Source organism: Dinoponera quadriceps, unplaced genomic scaffold (genome assembly GCF_001313825.1).
Source record: "Dinoponera quadriceps isolate SergipeBrazil2010 unplaced genomic scaffold, ASM131382v1 scaffold2094, whole genome shotgun sequence".
NCBI lineage: Eukaryota > Metazoa > Arthropoda > Insecta > Hymenoptera > Formicidae > Dinoponera > Dinoponera quadriceps.
Genome location: NW_014557105.1, coordinates 250608 through 265494, shown reverse-complemented (window position 1 = coordinate 265494; position 14887 = coordinate 250608). Strand labels below are relative to the sequence as shown.

The following is a 14887-nucleotide window of genomic DNA, read 5'->3' as shown; positions in this document are numbered from 1 at the left end:
TCACCTTGAAGTGTGAAACTCCCAGTTTCACAGCGAGCACCGGCGCTGCTCGAGAGACGACGATTCGTCTCGGACGTAATTAGACAGCGCTCGACAAGTGCAAAATCGCCGCCGCTCTCCGTGGCAGTGAGAGTCGTCCGAGGAGCACCGCTAACGAAATGAATATTCGATCCACCCGACGACAATCCTTTGATCCGAAGACACTCGAGGGGACTCCTCCAATACACAGCGCAAACAAGAAGGGAGAGAACGAACGAGCGGGTAGCCAGACGAATCTCGCGAACGAGCAAACTCCGATTCGCCACAAGCGTCGCGGATTTGCATGGGTGTTTTATCCCGAAGTCACATCGCGTTTCTTCCCGTTGCTTTTTGCCTCGTCGAGTGAGAGAGAGAGAGAGAGACAGAATTTTACTTGTTTCCGATAACCCTATTTGGCACTTAGACAAGTTACACAGAAAAAAATGCTAGAGATTCAAGCGAATAATTGCTTCAAATAAAAAAAATTATTCCTTAGCAAATTTTTATTTAGATCAAATAAACTCTACTTGCGAGCCAAGTGAATATCACTTGAATGTAGAAAAAGGCGCTGCATTCAAGTAATATTTATTTAATCCAAGTAAAAGTCTGCTAAGAAATATTGGAGTAATTATTTAATTGAATCTAGCATTTTTTTCCTATGTACATATTACAAACAGCACTGATGCAAATAATCGTAAAAAGTATAATATCATTTTCTACGATGGCGCAATGAGAGTTAGTAAATGTAAACATAAAGGGGTGATACATTGCAGGCGTTATATCATAGATTAAATGGCGAGAGAAAAGGAAAATTAATAATTTTAATGATAATAATAAATTACCTCTGTTTGCTATATGTTAATACAGAGAGAGAGAGAGAGAGAGAATGTTGTAAAATGCTGTCGCATACGCAGGGCGCTCAGCGAACACGCGAACACGCACATTACGCAATTACGCGTGCCGAGCGTCATACTGTGATAACGATAACATCTTATCGCGACCGACTGCCATCAGCAAACGCGCGGGACGAGCGTGCACTTGTACCGTTCAGTCAGTTTTTTTTTTCTTTCTTTTCTTCCTCGCAGCTACAATTGTGTATTATTATACAATTGACATTATCGCGATGATCGAACACAACGACATCGGTGATTGCGCGAGCGAATTGCATCGCGATGACAAATCGCGGAAAATTATGCCCGATTGACGCGGCTGCTATTTCGAACGTTTAACGTTGATTTGATATGCCGCATTGAGGAACTCGGCGAGATTCGCCTGCTGATACATTGTTATAACAACTGATCCATGAGTTACATCCAAGTAGAACTTATTCTATAGGGTGTCTCACAGACCCCGCGTCTTTAATTTCACCGATGAGCAAATTTCACTCGGGGCAATTTAGAATTAATTTTTCCCTTTAAGTATACTCCCTCTTCTCGACGATCTGACTCTAATATTTTTATACGTAAAATGAATAGAAGAATCGACTCGTATTAAAAAATTATATGATTCCATCTTGGAAAATTAAGTTGACTTTTATCTCACCTTGACGCCTCCATCTAAAGTCAATTTCTTTTTAGCGAAATTTGTCCCCCTCCAAACAATACAACCTAAAAAAATCCGGACCTCGATATTTCACTTAGTTTTCGAGATGTTCCGTCTGTTACGTTCGAAATTTAACATCTTGTATATAATGTATATATAATACATGATATATTATATAACGAATTTTTTTTATAGATGCAAAAGATGTATCGTTACATAATTTCAATTTGCACGACCATAAAATCGAAGAGAATTCGGGCTTTCTTCGTCGGAATTAAAGCGACACGCGACGATCAACCTGTGTGCAAAAACAGCCGTCAGCAGACGGTCGTCTTCAGCAGTCATTTCAGCCGTCGGTCAGGGTCAATGATACGGCCGTAATCAAACACGGTGACTTCGACAATGACGACGACAAAGTCGACGTGCGTAACGTACTATTGTTGCTATCTAATTAGCAATTAGCCGCCGCAAAATGAACGGAGCAGCAGTTTCCTTGCCGGATGTTACACCTGCAAAGAGGACCGTGAAAAGCTCTCGGCGCTAATAATAATCTCTTCCTCTTTCTCTGCGTCTCTCCCGTTCTCTCCTCGGAGGAAATTGTACTTGAACTCGTGACGCACCCATTTCGCGTCTCGTGTTCTATTCTTCTCCGCGCATCGGACGTTTACCTTGTGTTATACAATGTTATACAATGAAAGAAGGATTTGGTAATATATCTACATAATACAAATATAAACGAAAATATGACATAAATAAATATAAATTGAATAAATTATATAAATATATAGATATATGTTGACTATATATATGTAATATAATCGTATATGTCGATTTTTTATAAGTACAAAAATATGAATAAATATATGATATAAATAAACGTAAACTCTGAATATAGAAGTTGATTCGTCGTTTCTCGTGAGCTTTCCGGAAAATTGCACGCGTTTCCGTCCTCGATAATTGTCTGTTGAATTGTTGCGTTAAATAATCCAGAAAGGGTGTTTGCGATACCGCCGGAACATATCACGCATGTTGTTTCGCGCTTTCGTTATGCAATTTTTATTATTACACCCCGGTGCTCTCGATTCGACGATAGTCGCGAGAGATGAGCCGCACACTCGTTTTATTACCGCGGATGCCGCAATCCCGCCCGCCGCCTCCGACGGCTGAATGACCCACGCTCGATCGCGTGGGAGTTGAAATGAAATACAGATACACGCTGACGGCGTGGCGAAGGGCTGAGGGCTGCGGTGGCCATGGTGACTCACGTCGTGTGCCCCATATGGTCGATCGAGCTGTCCCGTGAGATTCTCCGGGATCGATCGCCGCGCCCGATTCGACTTTGCACTGCAATTAACGGCGGCAGTGTGCTCGCGCGGATTTTATGTTGCAAAGTAACAGTAGATAGTAAATTAGCGGTATCATCTAAAAGTACATCGGGATACATAAAATGTCCCATTCCCATCTTCTATATCCACCATCGATGAATAATAGAATTATAAGAAGAGAGATATATAAATATCTGCACTCGATCAAGTGAGCCCCGCGTGTTCAAGCGCTCTTTATTCGCGCCGAACGTGAATCACGATAGCCGGCCGGATGTAAACATCGATACTCTGTTGAATCAAAGTATCGGTGTTAACAGGAATCGAGCGCGACTCGAAGCGTGCTCGTTGTGAATGAAACCGCAGCCACGCCGTCGTGTACTGCGGGCTTGCATAAGGTAAGCAGTATCCTGAGGCTGAAAGGTCACTACTACGCTGCAACGCTGGAGTACTCGATGATGCTGCTGCTGCTACTGCTACTACTACTACTATGAGCAATACTACTACCACTGTTTCTCGGCGAGTGGAAACCGGAAAGGCTCACTCCACTCCTTGCAACGTCGTCCGCGTTGCACCTATTTCAGATTGCGTTCAACCGCGTCCAAGTGCATCTGCAGGAACGCGAAGGATGCCGCGATACCGCCGATAATCGCGTTAACTGAATTCCTCATCAGTTCTTGTTCGAGACGTTTATAGGGATAGCGATACGATAAATTCCTGGGGAATCTTTCACCGGCCATTCAAAATATTTCCGTTCCTCGAAGGAATGTAACGAAGCGTCGCGTAGAACCGATATCGGTGATCTTTATCGAGGATTTTAGCCCCCCGCCGTCCCATTTATCGACACCGATCCATCTCGACATCGCATTTTTTCCAGCGCGCTCTTCTATACATTAATTTTTTCATACATCAGTACGATATATTCAATATAAATATATATTGTATATGTTATATAAACACGTAAAGAAATTAATTTTAACAATTAACTCATACATGTATTTTTTATTATGAATTTAATTATATTACTAAATTATTATATGAGTCTATTAATTATATTATTATAAAATTTATCGTGTGCATTTAATTGTAATGATTAATTTGCACTTAAATTAATAATAAATTGATTCGTCGTTACAACGGTTGGATATTGAAATACCGTAGAATGAAACGCGAAGTTACGCGTCGCAAACGAACTAACTGAACCTTTTACGTGGTCGAAGAGAAACGGAATCGAAGGTGACTCGCGCGCGCGGTGTTAATCTCCCGGATTCATCGCGTTGCCGTAGGTTCGACCGAACGAAGAGTGATTTGCTACGATTTCGCTCCGGCGACTCGCCGACTCGCCGTGAGTCATGCGTAACCTTTGGAGCAACCGCGGTCTCGCCTAATCCTACGTGCAATATGATACGAGTTAAAGTGCGTTCACAATGCCGAGGAGACGACGCAGCAGGACGGACCCGCGCGAGGCCTCCTTAGCGCGCTCCGCGACGAACTGGATCTAACGTGGTCTTTTTCCTCGACTTCAAAAATCCGCCGGCCGACGGTAGCGACGGGCGGGTGGTAAGAGAGCGACAATGACTGGAATAATCCCATGCCGATTTCAGCGATTATTCACGCTCGTTCGCGCGGCCGCATCCTGGTGCGCACACGTGCGCACACCGCGAGGGCCGGCACATGCCGACCATATGGTCACGCGTGAAACAAGTCCGCGTACGCAAGAAAGACAAGGTCACTACCCCCGGTGCGCGCAGCAAATCGATGCGACTTCATGACTCCGCCGCCGAGTTTCTCGTTCAGATTACTGCCCCATGCCTCAGTGCCTCAAACGTCGAGCGAATTTCCAACCTTCCCGGTCGATTTGAGTTCCGTTACCCTCTCTTGCGAAAGAACTTGATTAGAAACGAGTCACGACGAAGTCATTTTGCCGGAGAGGGGAGTAAAAGGAAGAGATTAGATTTTGCTTATTGACGTTTTTTCACGGCACGGTTCCCTCGATACACGAAAGTGCGAAAAAAAATAAGGAGAAAAATTAGAAACAAAGTAGCAATAAGAAATGACTAAATTTCTCCGAAATTCCGCTGGAAGAGCGGAACGATCATCGAGTTACTCGAAGTAGAGTGAATTTTCACATGTTTTGAGTGAGATTTCTCTCTGAGAAATTGAGAAAGAGAGAGAGAGAGAGAGAGAGAGGGGGGGCAACATAGATTATTTAATGATCAGCGTAACACATAATCGAATCCTACTTTCCGCCGGTTCGTGAATTTTCGCGTCGTAAAACGGTCTACCGGAGATTCCAGAGAATCGACATTCTAAACGCGGTTTCGCGGCGGTTCGCCGAAGGAGAAGCGCGCATACCGACGCGTCAGAAGCAGGAGCGATATCGAGCGATCCCGGCGGATCCGAGCGATCGCCCATCGTCACCGACAACAAAGAGTTTATGCTAATGCCGCGACGTGCGGCGATTTCGCAATCGCGCGCGAGCACACGCGCATCTGAAATTCCATCTTCTCTCCTCAACACTTCACTCCGCGGGGAAATGTCATTCCACGCCTCTGTACGAGGGATTACATCGAATCCGCGCGATGAAATGCAAATCGCAATCGCGAGCCGAGCGCGTCTTCATCAATGAAAACAAAGCACGAGCGAACCGCAGCATTCGATTCCGTGATGTCCGATTCGCTCTTCAATTTCGAATGAAAACATCCGGCCGTTTCGGAGTGGAGCGATTCGCTCTGCACGAATGAAAAACCCAAGCTGAAATTCTGATGCTACCTGGACGCTTTTAAGAATAATCCGCGCATGTTTGGATAACTTATGGACTGATAGAAATCTACTTTGACGATATTGACATTCTTTTTAACTTCTCCCTTGAACCATTAATTGTACAGATTTAATTCCAACGTTACCTTGAACAACCAAAGCCAAAGTAGAACTCTTATATTATGTATTATTGAGGTAAAAATTGAACATAATTTGCTATCTTGGTTCTTAGTTTTTTGTAAAGTTGAAAGTTCAACATAGGGCCAAATTTCGACTCGGGAAACCCACTCGAGTGACTTGACTTTCCCCAATGGAATCCTACTCGAAAAGATTCAGGGAAATCGCAGGAGCGAATGTGATGAGCTTAACTCAAACCTAACACATCTGAGCGCAAGAGTGAACATAACGAGTTAACTGAAACCTGAAATGAGTTCAATGACGATTCAATCCGGAGAATTCACTTCCTGCGAGTGAAAAATCATCCGAATTCAATCGGCACTTTATTTTCACTCGAAAACATTTAAGAAGAATCACTGGAGTGTGAATGTGACGAGTTTAACTTAAATCTGACGCATCTAATTACAAGAGTGAATGTAATGAGTTAATTGGAACTTGAAGTGCATTCAGTAACGATTCAAAGTGAAGAATTCACTCTCGATGAGTGAGAAGTTACTTGAATTCGGCCGACGCTACGCTTTTCGAGCGAAATTCTCACTCGGTGAAATTAAACGAGAGTTCACCTATTCCCATTTTATATCCAATTTTTCCCGTGCGATCAACTCAGACGCGATAAGCTCGCAGAGTCCGTCGCTGATCCGTTCGGGTACATTTGCGCGGATAACAATTATAATCCTCCGGTGGAACGTGGGCGGATCGCCAGTCAACTAGCCAGTCAGCCAGCCACGTGCGGCTAATTAAAGCACGAGAGAGAGAGAGAGAGAGAGAGAGATAGAGCTCCGGCAGAAGAGAGAGTCGACACAGGCGAGAACTCGTATTCGGGTCACCGATAAGGGAAGGATGTGAGTCGTTGAGGTCACTAACGACAGGTTGAATAAATTATATCGACGTTTATGCGTTATACACGGGAGCAACGTGCTGAAAAGCCGGCGTTGCTCTCATCAGGGATCTTCTGGCGCTTTCGCGCGTGATATTTATATCCTGCTTGTTCCGAATACGTGTGTGTGTGTGTGTGTGATGCCGCAGCAGTTCGTTGGTAGTCACCACCCCTGGGTCTTCTTACATTTTGTATATAATGCCGACGCGGAGATGCACAGCGCGCGAACGTTGAAATTTGCGTTTTTTGCGACATCGCGACGAAAATATTTATCCGTCGCGCGAGAAACGACGTCCCNCCCCCCCCCTCCTTCCCATCACGTCCCACGACGCGACGCTCAAAGCGGCGGGAATCTCGCGTCGCGGGCTTTCTCTCGTAAGAACAATGTTGCTGACGAGGCACCTGCTGCCGCGGCAGCCTCGATTATCTCAGCCTATTCTTCGGTTAATCCCATCGGACCCCGTGCGGCTTCAAAGTCCGATACTGATGATAACGAGATGTAGAACGGAAATCTGATCCTCTGTTTGCGGTGTGGGATTATCGTGAGCGTGTTTCCTCGTGCCGTGAGAGATCTCGCTGTCGCGATGAAACCGGCATTCGATCAATCAGTGGTCTGGATTGAGCGCTCGCAACAATATCGAGCATCTTTAGGCTGGCAATTTACTTCGATACAGAGATATTAGCATTTTCCTGGCTTTGGCTTTTGATTTTTTGCTATCTCCTAATAAAAAAGAAAAAGAAAAAATAAAAATTACTTTATCAGACTGAAGAATGTTGGGAATTTTTAAGCTGGTACAATTAGCATTGTTTATTCCGAAACTCGGAAATAGAAATATTTCCTTTCGACGAGCCGGCCGATATGTACCTTATCTTTTACTTATGAGGAAGTTAAATATAAATATGTGGCCGACACTCCGAACAACTACTGTAAATAATTTTAGCGTCAAAACAGCTTATTTGCTGACACGAGTTTATTGACAAAAATGACTTGTTTTGGTGTCCTTGATATAAACACCGGAAGTTCGATCTAATTTCGAGACGTTCTGTATAAATCCCAGGCATCCCAGATATATTCACATTCAAATGTTAAAGATCGGATCGAGAGACACGATTAATTTTTTTACAAATAGTAAATAATTCAGGCCAGGCCTACGCGCGAAGGGACCACCTTCTTTCGGCCGAGGTAAATCCAGCCGAGGTCGGGATGCTCTCTCGAGGTAATGCAGCGCGAGCAAGCCCGAAGGGGCGAGAAACGGACCTTGAAGGCACTCGTTCCTCATTAGACGACGTTTACCGCGGCCTACTGTGCCGTTCCGTCCTCTACGTCCACCTCCCGCGAATATTTCGCACGATTCCAATCCAGTTTCTTCGGCTGGTGGGATCGGCACGGCCCGAAGTGACTCACACGAGCGGCTCTCTCGCGCGCGCTTCGGCCCCTTCTTCATCGGCTTGGCAGCGGCCGCTTGATCAATATTATCGTGCGCGAAGCGTACTCACGAAACCGACAGACGGACAGACCGGACACGACAAGCGGGAATCGGCTCGCCGCGCCTCGGCAATTAGCGATCGGCGAAACCGGCGAGGCCTGATCTCACGCGCCACGAATTTCACGCTCTCGATCGCGCTCGACGTATCCTACCCCACCTATCTCTTTCCTCGTCGAGTGAAAGCAGGTGATTTATACGGGGTGTTCCGCCGAAAGGTACGCGTTTGAAGTGGTCGACGCGCCGATCGCCGAACAGCGGAGCTGTTCGCTCATTTTGTTACTTTTGCCGTCAATTATTTCGCCATCGTTAACAAACCCCGCGTGCGCAGCTATTGTACGCGACGCGTCGGCGCTGCGCGAACACGCGTGACGCATGCGTTACACTTATAACGTATGAATAAAAAATCGGTGGAATAGACCTGACGGTCGCATTAAAAAATGAGTTTGGTTGAATTTACCTGACGACGGACGACCAAACGCGTTTTGGTTGAAGGTGAATTCCCGGTCATAAGAGCCGAATTAGGTTCGTGGAAAAACTGGAAGTTTCGTTTGCTTCAACGAAAATATATTTGATCGTCCACTGTGAAGTAGATCCGACCAAACTAATTCATCAGTGTATTCCTGCCCTAGTTTGTAGACTTATTCAGTAACTTTCAATATTCAGTGTCGTTATCGTAACGTTGCGCAACTTTTCTACCATATATTATACTTGCACAATAACAACGAGAGCGATAACGATAGCCTGCCGCTAAAAGTTACAGGATACACCGAAAATACAGTTCGGTTGAATCTAACTGACAATGGACAAACCAAACACGTTTTAGTTGGAGGAAACGGAGCTCCTAATTCTCATGAACCAAATTCGACTCTTCCCGACCAGAAAATCTGTTTTCTTCGACCGAAACACGTCCGCCGCTAATTTGTTCACTATCTGGTAGATTCAACCAAATTCTTTTTTGCATGCATGTCTACTTGACGCACAGTAAACGCCAAATATGTCCATTTAATTCCAGGCTCCGTTTTTCTTATAAAAACGTCATGTATAACATCGTTTCAGTCAGAGAACCAGAGGGGAATATTTAACGTTCAATGTGCGTCCAGAATAGGACATGTGTTCGGTTTCGGGGGAATTTCGCGGCCCGGGTGCATCGGTCGGTGTTACGTGTTCTCCTATGGAAACAGCCGCAAGGCATTGCGTTCGTTGAAGACTCGTTCGAACGAAGATCAACCCTGAGGATATTTTCGTCGTCGACCCTCGGCTCCGCTTCGAGTTAAATCGCCGGGAACGGGTATCGGGGTGGTGCGAGGCTACCGTTCCTTCGATAGTAGGCGCACTTCCAACCCCTCGATAATAAGAGGGATGACGTCATGCGCCCGTGTCCATGGATCCCATGAACGTAACTCTCCAAGTCGTCCCGTATGAATGTAAAATTTATGAATCAGGCTAATCTACGGGATCGCGACGGGAACGTGATTCCGTGTGGTCACGATGCGCGGATTTCAAGACCCGTGGTATGGAGGATAAATCCGCGTCCTTCCGAACGCGTCGGTCCGCGTTTCCACGTGCGCTCTCACGCAAAATGCACTTCTGTCAGACGCGAAATCGCGCGCGCGCACATACATCGCGGCGACGCGCGGAGATCGACGTGCTCGATCGAGGGAATCGAATGTCACGAACCGGTTGGTTAACCTTGCCTCCCCGTCGTCTGGCATTTCGCGGGCAATATGAAAAATAGGGAGGACTCGTAGGCGCGACTCGTTCACCGAGTTAATGCACGCTCACCGCCACATCCGCAAAGACAAACGGCCGTTCTCGCGGCCTGCTTAACGCTGTTAAATCCCCGAGAGCGAGAGAGAGAGAGAGAGAGACTCGTTGTCAAACAGCGCGTCAGCGCCGGGGGTTTCATGGGAGAGACGCTCCTCGGTGTGATCTCGCCTCTGCTGGTCGCGATGATTCGACGGCGCGAATCTTATTCAATTATTCGGCCGATTCCCGGATCTGGTTAGAGCGAATCGCGCGCAGGAACGAAGGCGGCGCGACGAAGCGCTCTACAGACGCGACTAATCTCAGCGCGACGCTCATCTCGAGATGAGAAGAAGAACGACCAGGAGGAAGAAGAAGAGGAGGACCGAGGAACAAAAAGCTCAGTCGGTGGACAGTAGCGCGAAGTATCGAGTAACATTCGTCATGGTGAGTGCGGAGACGTCGACCTCGGACGTATCCCGGTCGGGCTGGTCGGGTTAGCGTGTACACACAAGTGTGTGTATGTGTGCGTGCTTGCGTGTAGATCTGTGAATGTGCGTGTAGCATACACAGAGACCCGTTTCTCGGCACAGCAGATGCGCGTCCGCGGACAGATTTAACCCTCATTCACAAATAAAGGCGGCTTTTGTAAATTGGGCTGATAAATTGAGGGAACGCGTATAAATGCGGACGCGGTACAATGATGATTCGCGGGGCGATCCCCCTCTTCCTCCTCCTCCTCTATTCCTCACGGGGCAGCGTGGAAATGCGCTCTCGCGAAAGCCGTTGTCGAAAAGCCGGAGGAGATCAGGGGGCTGCGGGCAACCTCGCCTCGAAGAACCGTGGTTCTTCTCGGCCGAAGGTCAGTGCACCCCACCGGCTGGTACGGAATTAACCCGACCATCATCGCCGTATCGCGTCTGTAATCGTGCTCGTTTTCGGATCCCCGCGATCGGTCCACCGACAGCTGCCGATCGCGAAAGCGCGGAAAACGCGATACCGGGAAAATCGGGACGACTCATCTGCGCGCCGAGACGCCGAATGATTACAGAGAAATTCGCGTGAATAATCTGTATGATCGTCGATTGAATAATTCGTACACTGAGAGAAATATACCTGGTATTTGTGACTACACCGAAAAAAATTGCCGTCTCTCAAGTAATATTTACTTGATTTAAGTAAATTAATTATTCCAATACTCCTTGGCAAATATATTTACTAAAAGTAGAAATATAATTGACTAAGGGCGACTAAGCTGTTAAAATGTAATTAAATTGACAAAAATATTACTCGGTTTAAGGAGCTGCAAACAGGCAATTGATTGATCCCAGTAATTTATTTTCGTGTACAATTGCATAGTGAAGTAAATATAGTCAGGAAAAGCCACTTTTATAGAACACGCTGCTATAGTGTGTTATTGATAATAACCTTGTATGTATATTGTTACTACTTTCCTGTTGAAATAAGAAATTTGAAATAAAAACGGAGCAAACATTTTGTTAGAAAAAAAAAAAAAAAAAAACTGATCGACTGTAATTTGTAATAAGATCGGCCATTTTTTCTCGGCGTATAAATCTGTCGTCACAATATTGTATCTCTACTCATTAAGTAATTAAAAGTTTTTTTTATTTTCCTCCAAATAAACAATGATGATAATGATCACGACAGTGATTAATTGGTGAGAAAAGATGTGTGTATATGTGTGAGAGAACACGCATTCGCATGCGTAAGTTCATCAAAATCGGCGTCATCTTTCATGGGATGTGTGCCGATAACGATAAGGACTATAGGATGACGTGGCGACAATGCGAACGCCCACAACGACGCGAAAGTGAGAGAGAGAGAGAGAGAGAGAGAGAGAGAAAGAGTATCTTTATCGTGACTTTATTGAATCGCCCGTCAACCGAGACCTTCCCATCACGATCCGCGTCGGATCCGACGATCGAATCCCCGCGCACATTAATCCGGCCGTTAATTAACGAGCCGAAATCGCGAGCCGCAGGACAACATGGGTAATCGAAGTTTCACCAAGTGCGTGTATGCGCACGAGCGGACTCACGAGAGTCCGCCAAGCTGAGCGATAATTCCACAATCTATTTACCACGGGAGCAAACATTTGCCAACATCTCGAGATGCGCGCTCGTTTGCGCTTCCATGGCGCCGCCGCCGCCGCCGTGTGAATCGTGAATCACGAATCGTAAATTTCCAGCGAAGGCATATCGCGGTTCCTTTTTTGCGCGTGAACCGAGCGTTTCGCGTGAACGAGCTTCCACGTTATCATTTACACGCCAAGATATCGCGAGCCAAACAAACGAACGCGTAGCTTCGCAGCACGCGGCGAGATTTTCTGTCGTGCTGCTCGTCCGTCGACGGTGCGCGCGGCCAACGCGGAAAAGCCCCGTGAAATCGAAAGTATCGTTTGTATGAGGGTTCGTTTTCCGATAAGAAGACTATTGCGTTTCTCCGAACATCGGCGGAAAAAATGGCTAGTCTCGCGAAAATTGTAGTTTCTTTCGTCTACCACAAATTAGATTAGATAATCAGGATATCCATTTTGGTGGCATTCACTGCAAAAATAGATGCCCTGACTGATAATCACTTCAATGTACAATTAGAGTCACAAGTGTCGAACACTTTCTCTTCGGTGCAAGTTTGCCATTTATACCGCAAAATAAATTGTAGTCGGGATATCCATTTTTGCAGCGCGTAAATACTAGATTACATACTGAATAGGTAGAATAGAATAAAAAAGTTATATAACAATATAACATAATAATGGAATAATATATTATAATCAGGATACCTATTTTATAATAAATTATAAATCATAACTAGGATGTTCATTCTCGGTGGGATTTATTGCAAAGATGGATGTTCTGGCTATCAATTACGAAAATTCCCCCTCCCCCTTTCTCGCCCCAGGGCGAATTCGCCCAAGAGGTGGCGAGGATCTCGAAATATCTTCACCTGAAGCTGACATCGAAGCTGACACGATACGATTCGTGATTCACTCTTTTTTTATATATATGTTTCAGAACGCTATTCACGCGGACTGAAACGCGTTCGTCTATCGAGCGGTGTCAATAATTGTAACAGAGTCAACGAATACGGCTCTTAGCCTAGTTTCCACGAATGTGTGCACAAGCGAATGATAGAACGTACGTACGTACGCGCGCGCCAAGCTTAATTGCGTAGGTCTTCAACAACGCGAACGTGGATTAAACCGCACCCGTACAAGATTCGTGATCGTAATCGCGTAACCGAGAGCGCGATTTCCCGATGGGAATGCGAAAACTTGCGTTTTCGCACTTTCGCACGCTAAAAGTTCCTCGTATTCCTCACGTAGTTCCGTCGTGTCCCTCGTTGGAAACTTGAAAGCAGTTCCCGATCGTCCTCGCGACAAAAAGACCCACCGATCGCGATAGGTGTAATAGCGTAGCGACGCTCCATCGACGCGACAATTATGATTACACGGTAGATGCAACGAGCAGATGGGCGCGCGAGAGCGCGGATTACGCGCAAGCGGATCGCTCTCGTCGCTCTCGAAGGAGAAGGGGCGTGCGGGGCACGCGAGCATCGCGCGAATATAAGCGGGCCGTTGTAATAAAACAAGTCGTCGTCGGCCACTCGCGACTCCTAAAGCCGCATCAACGACGATATTATCTGAATAATTCCTAAGCGAGTAGTCCGTCGGCCACGACGACAGACGGCTCTCGTCGCCGTATTGAGTCGCTGAATGAAGTCCGACCAGCAGGCTGATCCTCGCGCGAGGACCGAACGATACCGAAGGTATCAACCGCGACATCGAAACTCCGAGCAAATTCCGGAAACTTCCGGGCGGAAATCTAGGTCGCCGATGATAGAGAGAAGTATTCCGGAATTCGAAACTCCTCGTAAACAAACAAGATGCCCCCGGTGTTAAAGGCATTTCGTTGTCAGAGCCGTTTCGTAGACTAGATTACAGTTTCGGCGATCAAAGTCGCGCAGTAAAGAGTAAGAATTGTGATTATGATGATTATTATTATTAACACATTGCGGACCGCTAAGAAATCTGTAAGACATACGCCTGGGACCGCATGTTTTTGAGCAAACTTGCACGTTACTAAAATCGTCATAATATTTTTATTGATGAAACAATGTTTGTCAAACTTTCGGAAATTGTAAAATAGGACGCATTTTAGGTATTATTGAAAAAAAAAATTGTTTTGTAGTAATTATCATAACTTTTTTTACTTGAAAATAAATTTTTACAAATTTTTTAAAAATTGTAAAATAGGATGCGTTTCAGGTATTATTAAAAAAATTGTTTTTTAATAATTATCATAACATTTTTATTTAAAAATCAATTTTAAACAAAAGTTCCTAGTACTTTTTTGACACATTGTTGACCGGCAATTTTACTTAGAATTTATCTCATGTCATCGGCTATTATGTGTTGTGTAATGATACACAACAGGTTTTGCAAATGTATCTTGTTTCGATCGCGCAAATGTATCTTGCATCGATCACGAGTTTGCTCGTAGCCGGTCAGCAACGTTTGAGCAGGAAGACACGAGTTAACTCGTGACCGGTCAACAATGTGTTAAGATTTGTGTGATCCGGAAATCTGATTCATTTTGTACACACAGTGTGCCAGATATTTTATTGTTACCACATTAGATGTCTAATTATACCTTTTGCGCGATAACTTGCGAGGTTACTTTACCGGGAGACCGCGACTTCGACGAGACTAATCGAAATTTTCCGGATGGGAAGGACCTTCCCACGCGGGATTATCTTTCTTCCACTTGCTTCGATCGCGATTCGCGCACGAAAATCTCCGCAATCGCACGATGAGATTCGAGACTTCAACTCGATTCTTTTTTAACGTGTTAGATATTTAAACGTCCCTACCTAAACTGAGAGAAAAATATTTGATATCAATAACTGTACATGGTAAACATTTTAAAACGGTCCATTGA

General features: G+C 45.4%; 1 protein-coding gene across 3 annotated transcripts in view; it reads right to left on the bottom strand.

The window, feature by feature from the left end:
- The window catches only part of LOC106748649 (wiskott-Aldrich syndrome protein family member 3), a 31011-nt gene that overhangs the window by 9371 nt on the left and 6753 nt on the right, over positions 1-14887 (bottom strand). The gene's annotated exons all lie outside the window — the stretch shown is intronic.